The sequence below is a fragment of the Bidens hawaiensis genome, unplaced genomic scaffold (assembly GCF_021521415.1).
Source record: "Bidens hawaiensis isolate Kalapana, Puna unplaced genomic scaffold, B.hawaiensis_p1.1 tig00031533_1, whole genome shotgun sequence".
Classification (NCBI taxonomy): Eukaryota; Viridiplantae; Streptophyta; class Magnoliopsida; order Asterales; family Asteraceae; genus Bidens; species Bidens hawaiensis.
Genome location: NW_027495339.1, coordinates 180264 through 191959, shown reverse-complemented (window position 1 = coordinate 191959; position 11696 = coordinate 180264). Strand labels below are relative to the sequence as shown.

Here is an 11696-nt window from a genome sequence, read left to right as displayed (position 1 = left end):
GATTTGCTCACTGGCTATTTATAAAATAAACAATCTCAAAAATTATAAATAAACAAAGATTAAAACATACATTTCCCGGTGTCGAAGTGGTGGCCAGAAGTGGTGGCAACGTCGGAGTGGTGGCCGGCGGGGTGGTTGCTTCGGACTGGTGCACGGAATGGTGGCCGACGTCGGAGGTGACCTCAATCACAAAACAAACAAGAAAAATGAGATATAAAACATACCTAAGTGGCCGGAAAGTGAAATAAAACATACCGAAATGGAGACGACGGGTGGAGACGACGGCGACGGGTAGCAGCGTCGGAATGGAGACGACGGAGAGAAGAGAGGGAGTGGCCGGGAGAGAAGAGAGGTGTGGACTGTGGAGGCTGCAAAAAGAGAGGGAAGAGGGTTTTGTTTTCCCGCTAACACTATTAGCGGCGACGGTGGTAATAAAAAACCCCCAGCCGTTGGATCAAATCAATTATCAACGGCCAAGATTAAAACAGACGCGGATCACCAAATGTCGCCGCTAATAATCATTTTTCTTGTAGTGAGAATATGTTTATGTGGTAATAATGTTGTATGATCTTGATCACCTTTTCTCCTGTAATTAGGCGGTTATGAATTAGAGCCAAGCGTATCAATTAAGTAATGTTTATCACATCTGAGCGTAGAAAGTTTCACATTTTAGCGTACTTTCCATGTGTTATTTCACATGAATAATTATGTTCCATATTAATTCCTTATGGCTGGTCTATGTCAACAATAAATTCATGCGTTTACTCTGAGAGGTATCCTTTAAGATATTGATATGTGCATAATTGGATAACTTGAATTGGCTACTTTATATCCATATTAATTTATAGTTGCTTAAACTTTTTTTTCTTAGTTTGTGTGATGAGCAAATACAATAAATTACTAATGATCAATTGGTTTGAGTAGATATATAGCTGGTTCATTTTGAACAATGCTTGCACTTCCATATAATCTATAAAGGAATCAAAGTTATACTAAGTAATCTATCTCACCTTTTTGTCATTTGCTTTTTTTTTTTTTTCTAAATTAGGCTCAGCACAAACGCTACGATAACTCTCAACAGAGAATTGAAAATCAAAAACTAGTAGCAGACAACATGCAATTAAAGGAAGCTCTCGCCAATGCCACATGCCTAAAATGTGGAGGGCCATCTGCAACTGCTACCGGGGAAATGTCCTTTGAGGAACAACAATTGAGGATTGAAAATGCTTTTCTAAGAGAAGAAGTATGTTAGGTTTTACCATAAGAAAAAAATTATTTTCCTCACATATCACTACTACACAAAGGGGTAAAAGCTACCGAAATTTGCGACCAACCAAAATGGTCGCAAAATTAGCGACCGTGTTAGTGACCAAATGAATATTTGGTCACTAATTTACCTAACAAAACAAAATCGGTCGCAAAATTAACGACCGAACATTTTCGGTCGTTACTTTGTCGCAATTGTAGCGACTAAAGTTGTTTCGGTTGCAATTTGGTCGCTGATTTATAAAAAAAGAAAAAACTATAAACAGAAATTTATTTGGTCGCAAATTTTTTGAGCAAAATTGTTTCGGTCGCAAAATTAGTGGCCAGAACAAGATCGGTCGCAAATTTAATATATATATTTTTCTGATAGATTGATAAGGTATCTGGAATTATTGCTAAACATGTTGGCAAGCCAACACACACACACCCTGATCGACTAGGGTCTAGCTTTAACCCACAACAAGGAGTACTAGGAGCAAATGACATTCTCCGGTCCATGGCTGTACCTACTGAGAAGTGAGTTATTGTGGAGCTTGCTAGTGTTGCCATGAAGGAACTAATTGAAGTTGCTCAGGTTGGTGAGCCCCTTTGGGTCCCAATCTCAGATGACTCATCTCAAGTGACGTTAAATGAAGACGAGTATCTGCGGTCATTTCCCAGATGTATAGGACCGAAACCAACGGGAATGAAATCTGAAGGTTCAAGGGAATCCACGGTTATTTTCATGAATCATATAGCTGTTGTGGAAATGCTAATGGATGTGGTATATTTTTACTAAATTGCAATCTTTTTATGTCTACATTCTTATGAATTGACAACTCAATAATCTAACAATGCTTTTTTAGAATCAATGGTCAACTGCGTTCGGTGGCATTGTTTCAAGAGCAATGACTCTAGAAATACTTTCAACTGGTGTAGCTAACAATTACAATGGAGTTATGCAAGTGGTAAGGGGGGCATGCATATAGTGTCCTGTGAAGTCACACCTTAACTATTAAAACAGCGAATCTAGTTCCATCTATATTAATTTACACACTTTGGTCAATATTTGACTATTTGCAGATGACGGCTGAGTATCAAGTTCCTTCTCCACTCGTTCCAACCCGAGAAAACTACTTTGTTAGGTATTGCAAAAGACTTGAGGATGGAACGTGGGTCGTGGTTGATGTATCCCTGGATAATTTGAGCTCTTCAGCAGTAGTAAGATGTAGAAGAAGGCCTTCTGGATGCTTGATTCAAGAGCTTCCCAATGGATACTCAAAGGTACAACTTCTTCAACCTTTAAATCAAACTTAATTAACTTTGAAGATGCAATAAATGCAAATACAAAAGTAAGTGAATTTTGCGAATTCATGTCTATTTTCCATATCTAGGTCACTTGGGTTGAAAATGTGGTAGTCGTTAATGGGGCCGTTCCTGATATCTATCAACGGCTAGTAAGCACTGGTCTAGCATTTGGTGCAAAAAGATGGGTAGAAACTTTAAAAAGACAATGTGAACGACTTGCAGGTGCAATGGCTAGCAATAATCCATCGGGAGATGTACGAGGCAAGTATATCCTTACTCGATTTTAGTAATTCTTTCCTAATTCGAAGAAATATCTGATAAATTACATCACTTTGTTCATTCATGTGATAGTTATAAATCCAGAAGGGAGAAAGAGTATGCTGAAGTTAGCCCAGAGAATGGTCTTTAGCTTCTGTAGCGGGGTTGGTGCTTCGACTGCTCATACATGGACTACTTTATCTGGAAGGGGTTGGGGTCTAGATGATGTTCGGGTAATGACCCGAATAAATGCGGATGATACAGGTAGACCTGTTGGTATTTTGCTAGGTGCCGCAACCTCATTTTGGTTACCAAATCCACCAAAACAGGTTTTTAGTTTTCTTCGTGATGAGAACTCTAGGAGCAAGGTAACCAAGTCGTTGATGAAAATCCTTATAAAGTCATAAACTTAAATATAATCTGAATTTAGGTCTTCAACCTTTTTTTTTTTTTTGCATCCAGTGGGACACTCATTCAAACTGTGAACTGGTTCGAGAAATGGTACACATTGCTAATGGCCGTGATCCAGGGAATTGTGTTTCCCTTCTGCGTGTTAATGTAAGTTCCAAAATTATGCAAAACACAACTCATGATCCTAATGCAACTTTCAACTTCTTTTATCTTGTAGAGTGCAAATCCAAGCCAGAGCAACATGCTTATGCTACAAGAGAGTTCTACTGATTCTACAGGATCATATGTTACATACGCACCAGTAGATATTGCAATGATGAATGTTGTATTAAATGACGGTGATCTAGATTATGTTCCATTGCTACCATCTGGTTTTGCCATACTTCCTGATGGACTTGGGCAGTATGAAGGTGAAGTTCTTAAGATTGGAACTAGCGGATCCTTAATCACAATCGGACTCCAGATTTTATTCAGTTCAGTTCCTACTGCCAAAATATCACTAGAATCAGTGGCAACAGTTAATAATCTAGTTAAGTGCACAGTGGAAAGGATCAGTTGTGCTATAAATTCATACAATCAATGAGCAATATTAGAGGCACTACAAATTAATGGTAAGACAGTCATCAATCTTTCTTGTTTACATTTCATCTAAAATCTAGCATGCGTTCCTAACTGTCCTATTGATAAATGCAATATATAACTATGCTTTGGATATACCTAACGTCAAGATTACGTTGATTAAATTTTCTATATATATATATATATATATATATATATATATATATATATATATATATATATATATATATATATATATTCGAGGGTAGCGGTTGAGAGACTAACAAACACAATCGGGTCAACCAACAAACCTGTAGACACTCTATATTGTTAGTTTAATCTTGCGTAAGTGCGAGGACCTAGTTGTCGTACTTACAAACCTAGGGGATTTTTGAGTTAGTTTTCCTCCTTTCTTGTCTAGCAAGGTATTGTATGGTTATAAATAGGGGTTATTTGTAATAAAGTAATTATACCAACATTAATAATCAATATAATCAAGGTTTAGACTTGAAAACCTATTTGTCTTCAATTGGTATCGGAGCCTAAATATCGATCAAAAAGTTCCGACGGCACAAGGCATCTCCGATCGAAGGTGAGTCCAGCGAGGAAGGCAATCACGTCTGGTTGCAAGACCTCTGCGATGGGTTCTAAGATTGATCGAAGATAAAGAGCGGCAAACAGAAAGAAAGATTCGATGTTCATCTATTTTCCAGCGAGGTTTAGCGTCAGGTCTTCGACAAACAAATAACAAAGAGTTAAGACGGTAGGTTTCAAGAAAATCGATTAGGTTTCTTGAATGTAATCAAGAATCCAAGTATCATGAAAAACCGGTTATGACGTTGGTGTCTCTGTTTTGTCAGCGAAAAATAAAAGTAGGAAAGCTTGTTGGGTTTCTTTTGGTTCATTGATTAAAGTGTGCTGGAATTTTTTTTGTGACACAGAGGCTATGAAATACAATAATACTTCACTTTTGGGCAAGCGAACTCTTATTTATTTCTTAATGGACGTTGAGAGTTTGAAGAAAATCAAAACATAAAGTTGTTTTGCTTTTGGCTTGCAAGTAAAATCTTGTTTACGGTTTCAAGAAAATTAAATCAAGGTTTAATTTAAAGTACCAACGGACAAGAAACAAGATAGGAGACAAACCAAGTAATCAAGTCGGCTTTCTCAAAGAACCGAGTTCTCTATCGATTCATTTTCTGATTCTCACGTCCACCAATTATAAGATTTGGACGGTAAAGATTAAGGCCATCTTCAAGGTTCAAGGATTGTTGGAGGCTATCGAACCAAGAATGAGAACGGTAGTTGACCCGAAGATAGACGGGTTGGCGATTGTGTGTCTCTATCAAGCCATGCCGGAGGCTTTGGTGATGCAAGTGGCTCACCTTTCCACCGCTAAAGAGATTTGGGATGCATTGAAAACCCGTTTTGTTGGGATTGATAAGGTTCAGGAAGCACGGATCGAGTCTCTTCAACATGAGTTCGATGTACTCAAGATGAAAGAAACAGAGATGATTGATGACGTCTCGACCAAGATTAGCCAAATAGCTTCCAAAGCAAGCAATCTTGGAGAACCGTTTGAAGAAAAAACCCTTGTGAGAAAGCTTTTGAAGTCGGTTCCGAGAAAGAGGTAGATAGCGATTGTTGCTACCATTGAACAGTTTGCCGATATAAAGACCATGACGTTCCATGAAGTCATTGGATGCCTAAAAACGTTTGAGGAACAATCTGGAGATGAAGACAAACCCCTGTCCGTTAAGCAAGAACAACTCCTATATACATATGAAGAATGGAAAGCTAAAAGCAATCAAGAAAGGCGTCATGAGAAATGCAAGATGGGAACCGAATCAAGTAAAAAGAACAAGGGAAAAGGTAAGGTTGTGGATCGGAAAAGAAAGAACCCCAGGTGAAGAAGGATTGGTCAAAGATTAAATGCTATCGGTGTGATGAACTAGGACACCTTGCCACGTCATGTCCTAACCGAAGAAAGGAGAATAACGATCAAAGTAACCTCGCTCAAGATGGCGAACCGGTTCTAAACACGATGACGGTAGCTCGAAGTAAGGAAGATGTCATTTTTCTTAAAGAAGACGGGGTTGATCCAAAGAAATATGCTTCAACCCCATATGATAAAAACACATGGATTCTTAATAACATGGCGAGTAACCACATGACGGAAAATCTGAACTGGTTTTCCAACATTGATCGCAACATGACCGGGAAAGTAAGTTTTGGTGACGGTTCGTGTGTTGAAATCAAAGGTCGGGGCACAATAGTAGTAGAAGGTCAAAGAGGAGATCGTGACATTAAAGGTGGATAATTCATCGGCTATTGCTTTGATGAAGAACCCGGTTTTTCACAAGAGAATTAAACACATCAACACGCGGTATCATTTCATTCGGGAGTGCATCGAGAGAGAACAAATCAAGGTGGAGCATGTCAATGGAGATTTACAAAGAGCAGACATCCTTACAAAAGCGTTGCCACGGTTGAAATTTAACGAGATGCGAAGCTTCATCAGTGTCACAAGATTAGGGGGGTGATTGTTAGTGTAATCTTGCGTAAGTACGACAACCAGGTCCCCGCACTTATAATTAACTTAAAATGGCTAAAGTGGTTATGTGACACACCTATAATTAACTTAATAATAAATATATATGACCTAAGTTTAAATATATTCTAAGTATTCTAGCTTAAAAATTTTACGTTCCTGCGTAAGCTAGATTGGCGTCATGAGAAGATCTTTCTTTAGACAATTGAAGTTACTAACTTGCAAGGCTTTAGTAAAGATATCAACAGCTTGTTCTTATGTGATTTGAAAGCTTACTTCTTTGTCTGCGTTCTTGACCAGCTCTCAAATATAGTAACATTTGATGAACATGTTTTTTAAGGCTATGGCTGACTTGTTATCGCAGTAGATTTTAATAGGAGTGTTTATGGAATTAGTCCACTAAACATTGACCTTAGTATATCTTTAGATTCTTCGATGGAACAACAAAATATACAAATTTTCTTGCTAAACTTCTAAATATGTTTTTCAACAACCTGTTTATCTTCAATGATTTCACCATTTTAACTCATTTGATTTAGACAGATAATAACTCAAATGCAGAATTTTTCATTTGTTTATGTTATTCGCATTTTTGTATTATCATATTTACATATAAGAGTTGTAATTTTACTAATTTACTTTGTTCCTTTTTATATTTTATCTAGTATGTTCAGCCTCTTAGATGTCTTTTCTGCTGAAATTCTTTCTAAAATGATATCATCTACGGCTTGATAGATAAAACGCAGGGCCTTACTGTTTGTTTTTCTATTTTTCTCTTAATTTTTTTGTTTGTTGAGACGTAAGCGCAATCAACCCTAGAGATTCATCAAATTCACTCTCATTAAGAGTCCATGTGATCTAGAGATGTACCGGCCTCTTGATCACACCGGTTCCCATATGACCGCCCATATAAACTGTTGTGTGGCACACCTATTACTAACTTTACAATAAATAATAACTAAGTTTAAGCATATCCTAAGTATTCTTAGCATAATACTTTTTACAAAAGAAAAGGAAATCAATAAAAGGTGTCCAAGTTTAAATTATTGTATACTCAAATTCTAAACATTCCTATTAATTGCCCTAGCTAGCTATATAGCTATTTATTATTGTCAATTGTAATTAACATATATTCTGATACCTACTCATTCGTTTACGTGCAATGCAGTGCCATGGCAGGAAGTGGGAAAGATCTAAGCTGGCAGCGTTTCTCTTTATCTTCTCAAATGGATGGAAGAAGTCTGCAAGAACATACATTGACAATCCTTGGACATATGGAGGATATGGAGATGGTGTGTCATTCTGATGCAACATCAGGATACCGTTTTTCATCATTTCATGAGTTATAGGTTCGGCTATTGACTTGGCCAAACGCCCAAACATGAGGATTACAGAGTAACATACACCATGTCTAGTATATCCTAGTTAATACTTCCAAATATTCGGGTTTTTTTTGTTTTTTTTTTTTTTTTTGCTTTAGGATTTATTATGGTTTTCTAGTAGTATGGATTTTGAATATGAAGTCAATTGGCAGCATGGTTATAGCACTGGTTATAATTTAACTGCTGGTCTGATCATTTTTTTTCTTTTTTTGTTATGACTTATGATGCTTATCTATTCCCTTTGGTTTGGTTTTATCACAGGCAATGAATCTTAGGTTTTAATTTATTTCTCATACAACAGCTGCCTTTTTGCTTTATTATCACCAAACATGCTTAAAATTAGGTTTTAAACGTAGAGAAATATAAAGCCCAACTAGTAGCTAAAGGCTTACTTCAAGAGTATGAACGAGACTATTTGATAGTTTTAGTCCGGTCTCCAAACTAGTCATTATCCGTACCATACTCTCTATTGCTTTATCTAAAAATTGGACCCTTCGGCAATTTGAAGTGAAATCTTACCCGGCATGGATGTGCACTTGAATCCCATCCTTTTGGGTTTTTGTTATTTGTTATATACTATTTAAAGTAGTTGTTACATAAAAAAAGGTAAACGGACAACAAGCTACGTAGCTACCCTTTTTGAAGTTAATAACGCATTTTCACATTGGACTCTCCATGAAGAGAGGTTTATATGGTTCAACCACCGGTCCCGACTTGCCTATATATAAACTTCGTAAGTCACTTAACAGGTTGAAACAGACGCCTTCTGCTTTGTATATCGAACTTACAAACTTTCTTATTGGTATCAGCTTTAAAGGTATTCGTTCACTACAAGAAAATTGCGTATTAGCGGCGACTTCAGTATTAGCGGCGACACTTCACAATCCGCGTTTTTGTTTTTAGAAACGAATCTGGGCCGTTAAAAGGTGTTTAATCCAATGGCTAGGGTTTTTTGTTATTCATGTCGCCGCTAATAACCAAAACATAATACCGCGGGATTATTAATCCTTTCCCTCTCTTTTGCTCCACACATTATACCCTTCGGCCGTCTCCAAACATTATCGCCGGCCACCACTCCGTCGTTGTCGCCGGCTGTCTTGGCTCCGTCGCTGTCTTCGGCCACCACTACGGTAAGGTTTATTTTTATCTTCATCCTTTTTTCACTTTATCTCACTTTGTTTTGGCTCCGTAGTTGTCCCCGTCGTTGTCTCCGGCCACCACTACGGTTGTCTTGGCTCCGTCGTTGTCTCCGAGGCCAGCCACCACTTCGGCAACCACTCAGACTCTACTGCCACGCCGGCCACCACTCCTGCTCACTTTGCCTCCGACGCCGGCTACCATGCCAGTTTAATTGCCCGTATAATTCTGGTATAATTGCTGATCTTTACAGTTCTAACAGTTTTATGTGACGTGTTTATTTATAATTTTAGGGGTTTTGCTGGTATAATTGCCGATCTGTTGAAACAATGGTGTTAATTACGACTGATTTGTGTGTTTAAACAACGGTGTTAATAAGGGTGGAAACGAGCCGAGCCCGAGCTCGACTATGCCCGAGCTCGGCTCGTTTAACTTACACAGAGCTCGAGCTCGGCTCATTTCAAGCTCTATTTTAAAAGCTCGAGCTCGGCTCATGAGTACATTTTCAAGCTCGAGTTAGGCTCGTTTACTATATATCAACTATTTTTGTTGTACTTATTATTTTTATTTTTATATGTTTTTTCTATTATAATTTTATGTATAAAATAATATATATTATTTAGTTATTTTTTTATTTTTTCATAATATCATATATATTAATTAATAATTATTAAATATATTTTTTAAAATATTATATAAATGACAGGCTCGTTTAGGCTCGCGAGCCGGCTCGAGCTCGATAAGTGAAGCTTGGGCTCGAGCTCGTTTATTAAACGAGCATACTTTTAGGCTCGATCTGAGGTGTTAATTAGGACTGATATATGCGTATATAATTGTTTGGATTTGTGTTGTTTTGAAAATCTGAAAATTATCATGAAATGCAGGAAAACGGGTTAGGAAAGGAACCGAAAATAGAGCAGATGCTGGACAGCATGCCTGCTACCATTAGCGGCGACAAACAATTATTAGCGGCGACAATTATCGCCGCTAAAAACTTAGTTATCAGCGGAGAAACGTTATTATTAGCGGCGACGGTCAACTATCGCCGGCAACAAATGAGTAATAGTGACAAATTAGCGGCGACTTATTAGCGGCGACATTGTAGTGGTTGAACCGTAATTATTCATCTTTAATAACAAAGGACTGGCCTATTATTTCTTAGTCTATGTCAATGACATTGTTTTAATAGGAAATTAGTCAAAATTTTTACATGTGATTGACACTTTGGCTATATGTTCTTTTCATATCACAACACCACCACATCCAAAATCTGCTTCCAAAGTTCAAAATGCATGGAAGTTATGACAAATATGGTTGAGACCAACTTTAAGCTTTAGTTATGACTTACCTGAGCTCACATCTAGTCAGACGAAGTGTCCCGTGGGCCAGCCTCCTCTAGGAGCCAGTCCTAGTCCTTTTTCATCACTTCGTCAATGGGTTGATATAGTTAATTTAAAATGAGCTCTAAAGGATCCAACATTTTTTATGCCAAATCAAATACGACCACTCCAGTATGGTATAGATTTTTCTTTAACAAGTAGATGTGAACTTGCACATTGCCATAAAGGAGCGGTTATGGCGAGAAATTTGTGAGAGTAGGTTTTGAATAAAATTTATTTAGAATGAAAATAAAAGTAAGCATGCCACAACGTTATATTTGAATCTGAATAAAATTGACATTGAAGCGTAGTAAAATAAGCACGTACGTCACACGGTCTTGAATAAATATTACATTGAAGAAAAAATGTTATAAAGAAACTTTATGCAATGAAGTTTTAAACATTTATTTTCTTTATGCTGCTACGGATTTTTGCTACCAATTTTTTTGGAATCATTTTATGATACTTATTTTTTAAAGTTTGCTATGGATTTTGCTACCAATTTTAAGATTTCATGTTTATAATACTTATTTTCTCAAGTTTGCTACGAATTTTGCTACCGATTTTATGAGCTCATTTTTATGATACTTATTTTCTCAAGTTTGCTACGGGTTTTGCTACCAATTTTATGAAGTCACTTTTATAATCCTTATTTTCTCAAATTAGCTATGGTTGTTTTCTTGCAACGGAATATTCGTAGCAAAATCATAGCAAAATGTGTCCATAGCTAATTCATAGCAAAAATTGCTATCGATTGTTTTCATAGCAGAAATTCATGGCAAGTACATGTTAATGTAGTAGTGGCGTATCCAAAAATGCTTTAGTTAATTCACTAAGAGCATTCTCAATCCATTCCCTAAAATTATGTAAGGGAAACTTGTAAATTATATTGTATGGTTATGAGTGGTTGTGAGTAAAGGAGAGAGAATTTATATGGGAAAGTTAAATTTGGGTTTCACTGTAGATACTGTATAATTTTTTAATATTTTCATAAAGTAGTTGTCAGTAAAAGAGAGAGAAAATATGATGATCAAGGTATAAAAAATATTATTTAATTAAACGAGAGAGAGAGAAAATATGGTGATTTTTAGTGTAATTATATGATATATGGATATAGGGTAGGGAACGGGCTGGGAATGCTCTTCCCAGCCCGTTCCCTACCCTATATCCATATATCATATAATTACACTAAAAATCACCATATTTTCTCTCACATGTTCAATTAAATAATATTTTTTATACCTCTATCATTATCTATTTTCTCTCATTCACTCACAACAACTTTCATAAAATATTAAAAAATTATACCGTGTGAATAGTGAAACCCCAAATTTTACTTTCCCATATAACATTTTCTCTCTCCGCTACTCACAACCACTCAAAGCCTATCATATAATTTACAAAACTCTCACAAAAATATAAGGGATAGGCTGAGAATGCTCTTAGGAAACTTATATTAGGTGGTGA

General features: G+C 36.7%; 1 pseudogene; it reads left to right on the top strand.

The window, feature by feature from the left end:
• The first annotated feature begins 305 nt into the window (after window positions 1-305).
• LOC143582357 (homeobox-leucine zipper protein MERISTEM L1-like) lies at window positions 306-3805 on the top strand (annotated as a pseudogene).
• The last annotated feature ends 7891 nt before the right edge of the window (window positions 3806-11696 follow it).